Below are 15,517 nucleotides of genomic sequence, written 5' to 3' on the forward strand. Positions count from 1 at the left end.
CCCTTTATATTTGACGAGTCACCAGACGGGACCTTCATACTGAGCAGTCATTCAAAGAAGATTTCCTTCTCTTCTTTGGTAAGAGCGTAGCTAGCAGGACCTTCATACTGCTTTTGAGGCATGCCATCTTTTTCGTGCAAATGTTGCAGGTCCTCCCGTGCCTCCGGTGTATCTTTTGTCTTTCCATACACGCCCAAGAAGCCTAGCAGGTTCAAGCAAAGGTTCTTGGTCATGTGCATCACGTCGGTTGAAGAGCAGACCTCTAGGTCTTTCCACTAGGGTAGGTCCCAAAATATAGATTTCTTCTTCCACATGGGTGTGCGTCCCTTAGCGTCATTCGGAACAGATAGTCCACCGGGACCCTTTCCGAAGATTACTTTTAAATTGTTCACCATAACAAGTACATGATCACCGGTACGCATGGCGGGCTTCTTCCGGTGATCTGCCTCGCGTTTGAAATGCTTGCCTTTATTTCGAAATTGATGGTTGGTCGAAAGAAATTGACGATGCCCCAGGTACACATTCTTCCTGCATTTCTCCATGTATATACTTTCGGTGTCTTCTAAATAGTGTGTGCATGCGTCATATCCCTTGTTTGTCTGTCCTGAAAGGTTACTGAGAGTAGGCCAATCATTGATGGTTGCAAACAGCAACGTATGCAGGTTAAATTCCTCATGTTTGTGATCACTCCACACATGTACACTGTTTCCAATCCACAGCTGTAAAAGTTCTTCAACTAATGGCCTTAGGTACACATCAATGTTGTTTCCGGGTTGCTTAGGGCCTTGGATGAGAACTGGCATCATAATGAACTTCCGCTTCATGCACAGCCAAGGAGGAAGGTTATAGATACATGGAGTCACGGGCTAGGTGTTGTGATAGCTGCTCTGCTCCCCAAAAAGATTAATCACATCCGCACATAAACCAAACCATACATTCCCTGTGTCACCTGCAAACTCCTCCGAGTACTTTCTCTCAATTTTTCTCCACTGCGACCCGTCAACGGGTGCTCTCAACTTCCTGTCTTTCTCACGGTCCTCTCTGTGCCATCGCATCAACTTGGCAAGCTCTTTGTTTCTGAACAGGCGTTTCAACCGTGGTATTATAGGATCATACCACATCACCTTGGCAGGAACTCTCTTCCTGGGGTGCTCGCCGTCAACATCACCTGGGTCATCTCATCTGATCTTATACCGCAATGCACCGCATACCGGGCATTCGTTCAAATCATCGTACGCACCGCAGTATAGGATGCAGTCGTTAGGGCATGCATGTATCTTCTGCACCTCCAATCCTAGAGGGCATACAACCTTCTTTGATGCATACGTATTGTCGGGCAATTCGTTATCCTTTGGAAGCTTCTTCTTCAATATTTTCAGTACCTTCTCAAATCCTTTGTTAGGCACACCATTCTTTGCCTTCCACTGCAGCAATTCCAGTATGGTACCGAGCTTTGTGTTTCCATCTTCGCAATTGGGGTACAAATCTTTTTTGTGATCCTCTAACATGCGATCGAACTTCAGCTTCTCCTTTTCACTTTCGTACTGTCTCCTTGCATCAACAATGACCCGACGGAGATCATCATCGGGCACATCGTCTAGTTCCTCTTGATCTTGAATAGCTTCCCCCGTTGCAGCATCACCGTATTCAGGGGGCACATAGTTGTCATCGTCCTCTTCTTCTTCGTTGTCTTCCATCATAACCCCTATTTCTCCGTGCTTGATCCAAACATTATACTGTGGTATGAAACCCTTATGAAGCAGGTGGGTGTGAAGGGTTTTCGAGTCAGTGTAAGACTTCGTATTCCCACATATAGGGCATGGACAACACATAAACCCATTCTTCTTGTTTGCCTCAGCCACTTCGAGAAAATTATGCACACCCTTAATGTACTCAGAGGTGTGTCTGTCACCGTACATCCATTGCCGTTTCATTTGTGTGCATTATATATAATTTAGTGTGTCAAAAACCATTACAGAACATCATGAATAGATAATTAAGTGAACAAATTAATAGAAGTTCATCATCACATTAAAACCAAAGTACATACATAGTTCTCATTGAAACTATGTAAAACATTTCAATGCGAAAACAAATGCGATCATAATCGCAACCAAGGTAACAATTAATCTAGCAGCATAATGATACGAAGCCTCGGTATGAATGGCATATTTTCTAATCTTTCTAATCTTCAAGCGCATTGCATCCATATTGATCTTGTGATCATCGACAACATCCGCAACATGTAACTCCAATATCATCTTCTCCTCCTCGATTTTTTTTATTTGTTCCTTCAAGAAATTGTTTTCTTCTTCAACTAAATTTAACCTCTCGACAATAGGGTCGGTTGGAATTTCCGGTTCACATACCTTCTAGATAAATAAAATCTATGTCACGTTGGTCGGCATAATTGTCATAAACAATAAATGAACCAAATAGTTATAAAACATAATATATACCACATCTGAATCATAGACAAGACGAGGGCCAACGGGGGCGGATACCAAAACCATCACACTATATAATAAGAAGCGATAATAAAAGTAATAAAATCATACAAGCATCTATCTAAACATATAAGTAAGATTTTTTTCCTTCAGAAAGAAGATTAGAACAAGAGGCTCACCACGATGGTGTTGGCGACGAGATCGGCGCGGGCGATCGACGACGGTGAAGACGGGGATGGGACGTGACGGACCGCTAAACCTAGACAAATATTGAGGAAAATGGAGCTTGGAGGTCGAGCTTGGAGAGGAGAAAGCTTAAGTAGTGTGGCTCGGGCATTCCATCGAACACCTCATGTGCATAGGAGGTGAGCTAGAGCACCACAAAGCCCTCCCCTCGCCGGCTAGAAAAACAGAGCAGTGTGGAGTGCTCTACTCGCCGGCGAGGGGGTATATATAGGAAACTCATTGGTCCCGGTTCGTGGCTAGAATGGGGACTAAATGACACCCTTTGGGCCCAGTTCATGCCACCAACCGGGACAAATGATGGTGGGCCAGGATCGAGGCACATTGATCCCGGTTCGTCCCACCAACCGGGACCAAAGGGGCCAGACAAACCAGGACCAATGCCCCCAGGAGGCCCGGCCGACCCCCTGGGCTCACGAACTGGGACCAATGCCCCCATGGGTCCCGGTTCGTGACTCAATCGGGACTAATGGGCTTATCTGGCCTGAACCAAAAGCCTTGTTTTCTACTAGTGATATGAGATACATGCCTAGTAAATTTATAGCTTTTATTTTTAGGATGTTTTCATCCTTCCTACCTTCAAGCCATTTAGAGAACCAAGTCTACTATGAAGCACAAAGTCTTTGCGTGGCTCCTTTTTTGCACCGTCCCGACACCACAAATATGCTTCGACATAAACACTATAATATTGTAACTGATTTCTCTTGCCTTCTTTGCAACACCGTTGAAGAGGTTCCCTCCGTAAGTAATACGGTTGATTTTTTTTGGAGAGCTATATGAAGTCTACTAGGTTTTTTTGGCATCTAAACACACTGCTTTATTACTCTAAAATGTTCATAGGGATACAATTCAAGTCTGGAGGGTTTATAAGCCACAAATGGCGCCCTAAGTCCAGACCAAAGGTGTGCTCAGCGAGGCTATGCGCCTCAAGATTAGTACCACGACCTTTGAAGATGAAGATGCATTGCTGAAATTGTTCGGATGTATTTCTTATCTCCTTCACTATGATTTCGTACATGCCTCCCCTGCCTAGCTTGATGTCGTTCACCACAACTTTGCAATCTGAAGCAACAAGTACATTTGGCAGCCCAAGATCCAAGGCTAGAGCAAGCGCCTCGCAGCAAGCTAATGCCTCGAGAGTCCCCGGGTCCGTGATACCCGAGGCTCTGATGGCAGATGAGCCCAAGTATTTGCCATCATGGTCCCTCCATATTGCACTGTAGGTTCCTTCCTTTGCAGCTCTTGAAACAGCACCGTCGACTCGAATCTTTGCAATACCTTCAGGGGGATGGACCCATCTTGGTCTGGCATTGTTGCTGGGTGTATTGGCCACTTGCTGCATCTTCTTTGGTCTACACTCTTCAAGCTCACGGATGTACTTCATAATAAAATGATGAGTAGCTAGAGGACTCCCGAAAATATTTTCATGTAGGGCTTGTCGCTGCGAATACCATATAGCCCAAAGGGTAGTTAAAACCTGAGTGAATTCAGTTGTAGGAAGGGATTCCATGAGTGCAAAAATCCACCGCTTTGATCAGGTTCAATGGTCTCATTCAGAACTTGAAACAAATCAGGATCTTGAAGATCCCATACACATCGAGCAACATTGCAGTGAATGAGCGAGTGTTGCCATGAATCTTCTGCTCCACATAAGCCACAAGTTGTAACAGTGGACATGTTCCTGTGATGCAAAAGGTCAGCTGTAGGAATGGACTGCTGGGCTAGCCTCCACAGAAAGATTTTCAGCTTGGAGGGGACGTTTATTTTCCATAAGTTCGTCCATGATTGCTGCTCTTTGTCAGAATCCGAGGATCCTGACCTGTCCTCCAACCAAGCCTCGCGTCTCAGTTTAGTGGATACTAACATATGGTATGCGCAGACCGTATAGTAAATTGACCATTCTTCTCATGTGTCCAAGACCAAAAATCCTCAATGCGACTAGTACATAGGGGTATGGAGAATATCACATCTGCATCTGTGGATAAAAAAAATTCCTCAACAGCCCCCCGTTTCCAACTTGCGTCGGCTAATATCAAATCACCAACAACCTGTGGTGGGTTTTGGATTCTGCTTGTGATCGGCCTCATATTGAAAGGGCGTGGGAGCCAATTATGCTGCCAAATGAGGGTCGACTGCCCATCCCCGATGCGCCGTATTAAGCCTTGTGCCAAAGTATCACGACCTTCTAGGACAGCCCTCCATACTTGAGAAGGAGATGATCCCAGTTCAGCCTGCAAAAACTCGTTGTTTGGAAAATATTTTGCTTTGATGATCCGGGAACTTAGAGAGTTTGGCTCCGTTAGGATTCGCCATGCCTGTCTGGCTAATAAGGCAAGGTTGAAAAGTTCAATGTCGCGAAAGCCTAACCCGCCACACTGTTTTGGTTTGGTCATCATACTCCATGAGACCGAGCTTGGTTTCCTCTTACCTTCTTTACTTCCCCACCAAAACTTTCGGATCAATGAGTTTAGATGCTTGCAAAGGCCAAGGGGAAGTTTGAAGCATGACATAGAAAATATTGGGACCGCCTGAGCCACAGACTTGATTAAAACCTCCTTACCTCCGGCTCACAAAATTTTCTCCAACCACCCTTTCACTTTATTCCAAACTCTGTCTTTGAGGAATTTGAAAGCACCATTCTTGCTATTACCCACATCAGTTGCAATGCCCAGGTATCTCTCAGAGAGCGATTCATTTGTACTGTTAAGAGCATTCCTCACTTCTATTTTGAGATTGTTTGGACAGCCCTTACTAAAAAAGCATGATGTTGGATAGATTTATTCTCTGCCCCGAAGCATTGCAATAAGAATCCAATAGGGAGGACAACTCGTTTGCTCCATCCACACTGGCTTTTACAAACAGCAGGCTATCATCCGCAAATAGCAAGTGGCTTACCGACAGCGCCGATGGAGCAACTTGAATACCACTGAGGTGCGATGATTCATTTGTTGCAATAAGGCCCTCCGCTGCAAGAAAAAAAACAGGTAAGGAGAAATTAGGTCCCCCTGTCGGATCCCTCTGGAAGGTACAAATTCTTCAAGCTTAGTCTCATTAAAAAGGACAGAAAAATTTACCGAACTTACTATCCGCATAATTAAGGTTACCCAAGTGGGCACAAACCCCAGCTTGAGCATGATAGCTTCCAGATATTCCCACTCAACCCTATTATACGCTTTCGTCATATCCAACTTCACAGCACAAAATATATTCCTTTGTGCCTTGTTCCTCTTCATAAAGTGTAAGCATTCATATGCAGAGATTATGTTATCAGTGATCAATCTCCCTGAAACGAAGGTGGATTATTCTTCGGATATGATTTCAGGCAAGATTAACTTCAGTCTATTGGACAGAACCTTTGAAGCAATTTTATATAGGACGTTACAAAGGCTTATGGGCCTAAAACGAGTCAGCTCGGTTGGGTCTTTTACCTTTGGGATGAGGACAAGGATTATCTCATTGATTACCTTGGGGCTCTCCTCTCCTCGAAGGATACGAAGAACAACATCGGTGACCTCGTCACCGCATAACTCCCAATGCCGCTAGAAGAAATGAGCTGGGTAGCCATCTGGACCGGGAGCTTTTGTTGGATACATTTGGAAGAGGGCGATCTTAATCTCGTCTGCTGTGTAAGGTGCTGTCAGATTTGCATTCATCTCGGGTGTCACCCTAGTTGGGACTGCGTGTAAAACATTGCTCATTCCCAGCGTCCCCTCAGCCGCAAACAGGTTCTTATAGAAAGCATTTGTCAAGCTGGCCATCTCTGATTGGTCCTGACTTATAGAGCCATCAGTACGTACCAAGCTTTTAATTTGATTCTTCCTCCGACGCATTCTTGCCCGACGCTGAAAATACTTTGTGTTCTTGAAACCACCTGTAAGCCAGTCCACACGGGAACGCTGCCGGAGTAGGATATCCTCCATGTGGTAGAGCTCCACTAAGCGGTCGTTCGTCTTTATCTCTGCATGTGACGGCGATGTTCTGTTAGGAAGTATTGCACCGAGGAAATAGTTATGGTTAAAATATCGGTTACGGGCCTGAAGTGGGAGTTACATTGTTCCTAGGCCTTAGCCACCTCCTGCCATTGACTACATTGCTTTGTCAGTAGATAGATCCTACTCAGTGGAGTCTGGCGCGGCAGCAGCAGGGGTGATTCTCTGGCAATTTGATGTATCAGTTATTTTTGCAGCATGTCGGTTTATTTTCAACTGTAACGATGCACTAAAAGTGAAGATACATGCAATCATGCAAGGGATGGCTCTTGGTATACATCACTGAAATCTTCTAGTCACCGTCCAATCTGACTACAGTGTAGCATTGTCCTGTCTAGACAGGAGATGGATTAGATCGTTCCGCCTATGAACATCTCGTTGCTGAAATTAAGGCGTTGATGAGATATAGGGAGTTTATTCCCGAGAAATTGAATAGGGATCAGAATAGAGTTGCCGACTGCTTGGCAAATTATAGTCGTACAGAGTGTACGACGAGTGTGTGAATGCAACTAGGACCACCATGTATCGAGGATCTTTTGCATCTCGACTGTAACACTATCAATATAGAATAAAACTCCTTTTTTCCGCAAGAAAAAAACATTGACGAAGAGGAGAACCGTGACCATTTGTTTTTCCACTGCTAGTTTAGTGCTTCTTGTTGGAGCTTATTAAACTTGAGCTGGCCCCCAGGCCCCAGCCCTTGACCTTTACGACATGATTATTGTTGCTGTCGCTAGGTGGAATAGCCCTCTCTTCAGTGATTTGGAAAATCAGGAATCAGGCTTACTTTGATGTAATTCCGCTGGACCTCCCCCTACTGCGCGATCACCTACATTTGAGCTAGAAGGCCAGACCAGAGAGACTTTCTTTCTGCTTTTACAGCAAACTTGCATCTTTAATTAGTGTTGTCACTTGCTTTGTATACTTTGTTATTCGAGGAACATACAGTACTGAGCGAGAAAACGTATAAAACCATCGTGTAGCTAGCTAGACAGCTGACTTTCTGACATACGGATCTGGGGCTTCCATCAGTCGGTGTTATTATCTACTCATCCAGTCCAGTCCCCAGCCAGCAGCACCACATCACGGCCAGCACTGTTCAAAAGGTCATGGCGATTAGCCCTCGACAGTTTGTTCTATCCTTCATATACTCCAGACGATATAAAATTGGTAATGGGAAAATTGAGCCAGCAAGTGGTCCGACCACTTCGTCTACTCCGACCACCATTGGTGACATCGCGCCCGCGCCGATGGACGCCGAAATCGTCGTCGGGTTCTTCTCTGCTGGCCCCTCCGACTTCTCCGACATGGCGTACAGCTCATGCAGGTCCCTCGTCTACGCATGCCCGGTGCTGGCAACACCGATGCGTGCCTTCATCCACGACGTGTCTCCGGGCCTGGCAAGCCTGGTCGGCGCTTCGTCAACTTCGTCTTCGTCCGTCTACGCATGCCCGGTGCTGGCAACACCGGTGCGTGCCTTCGTCCACGATGTGTCCCCGGGCTTGGCAAACCCGCCGCGACGCGTCGTCAACACCATCATCCTTCCGGCGCACCACTACCTCGTCACCACTGCGCCCATGACTAACTCGGCGCCCTCTTGCGCCCGCGGCTCCACGGCGACTTCCTCGACACCGGGCCTGGCAAGCCTGGTCGGCGCACCCCGACTCGACATCGACCACGACATTCTTCGCACGGCTACCTCGACCACGGCTCCACCACCCACGCTCTTGGCTACATCGACAAACGGCACAAAGGGCTACCGCCTGCTTGAGCAACCTCGTCGGTTTTCACTCGAGCCACGACTCCGCGATGCATCGACCGTTGCGACTGTGGGGGGGGGGGGGGGGGGGTGTCCATCGGCTTGCCTTCGGATTCTTCTCCAGTCTCACTGTCTGCGTCGCTCCCGTTGTGACTGCGGGGGGATGTTGAGTATATTGATTATTAGGAAAGACTAGATAGACTAGGATTAGTTCTGGCTTGTCTTGTACTCCAAGTTGATCATTGTACTCCTATATATATGCCCACGGGGCTCAAGCAATACATCGAAGAATTCCACCAATCCTCTCTCTCCCTTCTAACATTGGGGATTGGAATATTTGGAAAATCAGGAATCAGGCTTACTTTGATGTAATTCCACTAGACCTCCCCCTACTGTGCGATCACCTACATTTGAGCTACAAGGCCAGACCAGAGAGACTTTCTTTCTGCTTTTACAGCAAACTTGCATCTTTAATTAGTGTTGTCACTTGCTTTGTCAACTTTGTTATTCGAACAACATACAGTACTGAGCGAGAAAATGTATAAAACCATCGTGCAGCTAGCTAGACAGCTGACTATCTGACATACGGATCTGGGGCTTCCATCAGTCGGTGTCATTAGCTACAAGTGGCTACGCATCCAGTCCAGTCCCCGGCACCACATCACGGGAGCACTGTTCAAAAGGTCATGGTGAGTAGCCCTCGAGTTCGATCTTTCATGTACTCCAGACGGTATAAAAAGAGTAATGGGAAAACTGTGGCAGCGAGTGGTCCGATGGTCTAGTTGTTAGGACATTGGACTCTGAATCCAGTAACCCGAGATCAAGTCTTGCTGGGGCCTATTTTTTTTCCGACAATGTTAATTTTCGTTCTCGCTATTATTTTGAATCTTCTACGCAGAGTATGTACTTTTTGCAATTTTTCTTACAGAAATATGACATTTCGATTTCGAGTGCGGCGTTTCTACTCCTGAGCTAATCTGCACCCGCGCTGGTGAGAAAAATCAAAACAAATCCTTAAAAAATAAAAAAAAAATTCATTTTTTTGTGTGGTAGATAAGTTTATGTGTGAGGCGTGCTTCAAGTTTCAACTCATTTGGATATCCGAGAAACTCTCAGCAAAAAAGGCAAATTCAGGGTCTGTAAAAAAGTTTACTTTTCACAAATTGTTCTGACGTGATTTGTTTTTTTTTTTTTGGCTGAGAGCTGCTCAGATGTCCAAATAAGTTAAAATTTGGAGCGAACCTCGCGCATAAAATTATCTATCAAACAAAAAAATTGGATTAGTTTGAATTTTTTTAGTGTTCGTTTTGATTTGTTTTCTGACCGGGTGCAGATGAGCCTGGACATCGAATTGGGTTTTCGATTTCCCTATTTCTCTTTTTATGAGAATAACTTTATCCAAATTAACACTTTGTGTTTTACAAACGCCGTATGTTATTGTTATTTCACATCTCTTTCTGTCCCAAATAAGTGTCCCTATTTTATTTTATTCTGATAAGAGTAACTTTATCCAAGTTAATGCTTCGTGTTTTTCAAATATCGTCTGTTATCATTATTTAACTTCTCTTTTTGTCCCAAATACGTTGAAAGCTGTCCAAACTTATTTTGATCTTCTCGTAAGTTTCAGTGATCATTAACACATATACGTTGGATCATGATATATAATGAGGGCTATACAATGAGATGTGGTCAGTCTTCTCGACATGGTATTTTTTTGTGCCTTGTCGCTCTCTATTGGTACCACACCCCCAATGCCACCCGTAATGATTAACAAAACCCATTCTTTTTTTCGTCTATCCTATTTTTGTTGCGCAAGTTCTGTTTTTCTTTCAGAAAAATTAACGCCCACACGTGTGGACGTTTGTACATCGCTCACACGCCTCCATCATCACTCATTTTGCCATGTATGAACAAATGACATCAGCAGAAAATTTTTCGATTTTCGGCTTAAAAATGTTTTATTTCCTAATTAAAAAAGCGAATTAAAAATCTTTTTTCACCATTAAATCCGTGTCGACGGGATCTTCAAAACTAGACCCCATATTGATATGTTTCGACGAAAAAAAATTGCCCAAAAGTTACCATGACGTTTACACTGTAGTTGCCATAGTGCTTAAATTAAAGTTATCATCTGGCAATTTTAGTTTATAGATCATCATGTGGCAATTTTAGTATGTAGATCATGGCAATTTTAGTTTTTGATGATGGCAATTCCAGTACTTTGACCATGAAAATATTTTTTTATATGAACCATGGCAATTTTCAGTGCATGTATCATGACAATTTTAATTTATGATGCATGGCAAGTCTAGTTTCTTAATTCGTCGTTTTAATATATCAAAATTTACTTTTAAATGTAGAAGAAAATAGCTGAAACATATCATGGTAATTTCGGTGTAAACATCATGGCAATTCATGTGCAAGTGACACGGCAACTTTTAACAAAAAAAAATTCGTTGAAATATATTAACATGAGATCTAGTTTTGAAGATCTCGTCGCGAGGGATTTAATGGTGAAAACGGATCTTCAATCAGATTTTTCATTTAAGAGACAAAAAATTTTAAAAACAAAAAATCCAAAAAGATTTCCACATGCATGCATGCGGTGACATGGCGTAGTCTGTGTGCTATAGTGCGTGTAGACGGGTTTGGCTCCTACCATACGTGTGGGCGTTGGCGTTGTCCTTTTCTTTTCGTCCGGCCCCACACAAAAAATATTTTATCATATACTGTAGGATTCAAACTAAGAACCTGCACTTTACATCCCAATGGCACCAACCGCTTGAGCTAGCTTCCAACTGTGTTAAGGAACAGGGTTAGTTTCCTAATATATCTCTGCAATTAGTATGGGTTAGACCGACTCACATTGTTACGCCCCTTTATCATCTTCTTCATGTTGATCCCCCACTTCGACTAGTGTCCTACAAAATGATTCTCGACTCCTCTGTTTGTCTCACAAGACAACTCTCTCTCTCTCTCTCTATATATATATATATATATATATATATATATATATATATATATATATATATATATATATAAGGATTGACTATTCGTCACCCAGGGTGAAGAATTGTTATTCCTCACCCCAGTAAGTATGTGTGCCACGCCCAAACCAATCACTCCACCTGTACGTAAGAAACTTTGCACAAGCCGGAAGATTACCTACCACAGCACCGGCTAAAGTAATAAACAAATTAATGAGCCGTAAGATTACCTCCCCACAGTACCGGCCAACATAATAAATGAGCCGTAAGATTACCTCTGCATCGCACTAGCCAGCGGGCTTAAAAAGGAAGAGGAAGCTGCCATTCGCAAAAATAAAGTACTAAGCTGCAATGGAATAATGCCAATGTTTTTTTGAGCAACCAATGTTTTTGAAGTTGCTGATAATCACACCATGTAATAAATGAGTTTGTTCTGATGTCCGTGTTCACTATGTAATGTAAAAATTGGCATTGTTTTGACATGCCCGCTTATTATGCCACTTAAGAAATCATGGTGCATAAAACAACTCAAAATCTTGCCTGAATGTGAGCAATCATACCACATAATCATGTGCGGATGTAATGGTCAATAGTGGTCATGCGTGGATAATAGTAGAAGAATTGGATGCTTGCTTGACAAAATCACTACAATATGCTGTTTCGGCCTTTTCTCTACTAACATATACTGTTGTATATACAACTACCACTTTACAAAGAAAAAACCACAACTGAAACAACGTCAGTTGCTGCAAAGGATGAGAAGAGTATACAACGAAGGAAACATATATTTGGTACACATACTTAACACTAGTTTGGTAAATTGACCACTCCAAACTATATTCATTGACAGAGAACATCCACTGTATCAGATAACTAAGATGACTCTTATCAGTGTGTTTATACAATCATACCTACCAGTACCAGGTTTAAGAATATATCGAGGGAAATTGCAGAAAAATGTCTTTAGAGGACCACATTTTTCAGAACTTCTTCAATCAGATTTACAGGTGTCCAACAGCCTTCATTGCTTTCTAGACTACTTTTAATCTGTTGGAAGAGAAAGCCAGGGGCAAAATGGTGTTGCATAATGAAACATCACAGGAAACCAGCGCCTTGCATCGTCCCTGCAGGACTGACCCCGTCAATCAGCCGGCTGATTCGGTGCAAGAGAGCGCTGCCATGGGACTGGCTGGCCCGGCGAGGAGGCGGTGGCTGTGATGAAGGATGCCACCGTTCTGGCATAAGAGGTATGGGAGCACCCCGTCTAACACGAGGAGGCTGCATTACCACCACGCTCCAATAAGAGATCATGTTGAAACAGAATGGGGAGGCCGGGATGACTTAAGAAACTACAAAAGTATAATAAAAAAGAGACGAAACAAGTCATGCTTGCACTATATCATACATATTGTAAGTCTGCAACCTCTGGGTAGAATAGAGTTATACAAGAATCATAGATTTATACAACAGTCTGAAATGCGGAATCTAGGGTTCCATTTATTGAGAAATTGAAACTTTAAATGGTAGTACCCCCCCCCCCCCCCCCCCCCCCACACACACACTCTTCAATCATGCACAGTAATCAAACTTTATTAGGCAGTATGTGCATTCTACATGACAGTACTAAATACTTTTCCCTCAATCATGCCATGTAATCAATGGAGAATGGAAACAATATTATTTTTCTTATTAAAAAGGATATGGGCCCAAACATATGAATATATCACCATAGTCCTAAAACTATGAATTACCGAAAAATGCTTTCGCCCCGCTTTATAAATAAAACAAACCACCGAGCACAAAGTCAACATGGTACCATCCGAACAACACACACACACACAAAACGCCACAGCAGGCAAGGTCCAACACACACACACCGAAACACTACACGAGGTTCAGCTATGGGCACAACACAACAAGCCCAACACTACACGAGGTTCAGTCGTGGGGAAGCTCCCAAGCTGGCAGTTGAGGCGGTCCGCGATGCTCTGTCGTTCGTCTTGGGTGTATCCCAAGACCATGACCGCACTCTTATCGAAGTTGATCGTGAGGCCAGACATCCTAAAACTATGAATTCACATCTACATGTCGATTAAAGGTAAACCATAAATGACACAATTTATGAACAAAACCGGTAAGACATCTGACCAAGCACATACAAACTAGGCAAAAGAAAGTATGACAGTTCGCGTACTAAGCTTTTAGGATAGCTATGCTCAAAACAAATATATTCGGGGACGAGACCAACACAAAATACATAATGTTTCAGCTCTGCAATTGGGCACGTAATCCATCCAAATTCAGCTAACCAATTTTCTTACTGAATCTAACTTGATTCAAGCAGATACTTGGCACGGGAGAGTAAACGACATACTCGTGTAAAACGACAGAAAGGGGGCGATGATGAAGAACTCCGATGGCGAACCTAGTTGCCGACCGTTGTTGTGGGAGGAGATGCAGCCTGCAGCAAGCAGAATACCAACCACCACCTACCCTGAGAATGATCGCCAGTGATGCGCAAAGATTGTACAAGAATAGAAGTTGCTATATGAAAACAGTAAATAGACACATAAGCAGATACATTGGATGGGAGTATGACACAAACCCATATAAACGGGGGCGATTACTAGCTGCATTAATATGGTCATAGCAAGTGATCAATAAAAGTGCACCGGAATTTCCCTTTTGAAGTTATTGCTTCATACAATTTCTGATTTATCCAATGATCTATGACTTCTATGTGGAAACTGCTTGAGCTAACTCAGCATTTCCTTAATATAATTTATAGGGGACCTGGTAGCCTTTAATAAATTTTCAAGTAGTGAAGAAAGTTTCTAGCAAACTGGATATTCACACAGAGAGGTCGGGATAGGTGAAACCAAAACAAAGTGATCACGGTGATGGTCATAAGTCTACTTTTTTTTTCTCCACACCTTAAATCTGAACTGAACTCTTATATCGTGATTCATGTCATCTAAATATTTCAGTTTGGACAGGACAATGGTGGAACTTTGAGCGAACAATTTTTTTTCTTTGGTTTGTAGAGCTATCACTATATAGGCTAATCTATCCCTGTACAAAGGAGAGCAAACTGGAATAGAAAAGAACACCTATAAGCTTTTATACTGAATCTCTAATTTGTTGGAACTACCTAAGACACTAGCTCCGAATTCAATTAGATAGCTGCATAGTACAGCCTGCTACACTAGGAGCTTCGGAGTATGCTTATTCGTACTATCTTAAGATCAAGCTAATTTTGTGGCGCACATGGCCATCTCCTGAAGCGGCTGACGCAACCAAATTTGGGACTAATAAACTGAAGAGCAGTCGAACAACACTCCTAACCAATTGGAATATCACAATTGTTATAATGCACAGTCTATTTAATCAACAATCCAACCTGAACTTAAGTGAGAAAACATTCTCCTAGGCCTGAATATAAAGTAGCTGCTTCGTTCTTATGAACAAACTTATACAAGAGAGCACAGCCGAAGCATGACCCAGCAAGTAAGTAAAGATCTAAGATGGCCAGATAAGATGTAAAATTAACTCCTGTTCTTTATCACTTTACTGACGAGGCTTCCTGCACACTTCTCTTCCTATCTAATATGTGCTAATTAATCTAAATAGCAGTAGCAAAGTGACTAGTACGATATACACAAGCATCGAGAGGAGAGAAACCTGGTGGCACCTGTGCGATGGAACCTGTGTTGCTGCTGCTAGCTTTGTCGGGGCTCCAGAGCAATTGTGACGGAGGGGTCGCAAGCCTTGCTACCATCAGGACCCCTCCTTCTGTTGTCGTGCGTGACGAAGAGGAGCGGGGAGTGGAGGAAGGGGCCGCTGCCGGCGTGGCGACGAGAGTCCAGCGACGGAGATAGGGGAGCGCGGGTGCGGGATATGGAGAAGGAGGTCGGGCCATCACCCATCGCCATGGGCAACGAAGGGGGCGGGGGTTGGAGCCGGGTCGCCACACGGTGGCCGGCCGACGAGGCCACCACCCGCCGTGAAGCATCTTGCAGCACCGCTCGCCTGCGAAAAACTGCTCGCCGCTTCGATCCAAGAATGCGGATGCGGGGGTTATCCGTACTTTTT

At 43.8% G+C, this 15,517-nt stretch overlaps 1 long non-coding RNA gene across 2 annotated transcripts; it reads right to left on the reverse strand.

The window, feature by feature from the left end:
• Positions 1–12,096: 12,096 nt before the first annotated feature.
• On the reverse strand, positions 12,097–15,505 carry LOC123144740 (uncharacterized). 2 transcript variants are annotated; one of them, XR_006471909.1, is made up of 3 exons: positions 15,107–15,505; positions 13,800–13,886; positions 12,097–12,703 (listed from the first exon to the last, which is right to left on the reverse strand). It is a non-coding gene; the product is annotated as an uncharacterized lncRNA (long non-coding RNA). The 2 variants fall into 2 exon arrangements; XR_006471910.1 differs by having other exon boundaries at positions 12,097–12,774.
• Between the last annotated feature and the right edge of the window lie 12 nt (positions 15,506–15,517).

The sequence above is a fragment of the Triticum aestivum genome, chromosome 1B, assembly GCF_018294505.1.
Source record: "Triticum aestivum cultivar Chinese Spring chromosome 1B, IWGSC CS RefSeq v2.1, whole genome shotgun sequence".
In the NCBI taxonomy this organism is placed as follows: domain Eukaryota; kingdom Viridiplantae; phylum Streptophyta; class Magnoliopsida; order Poales; family Poaceae; genus Triticum; species Triticum aestivum.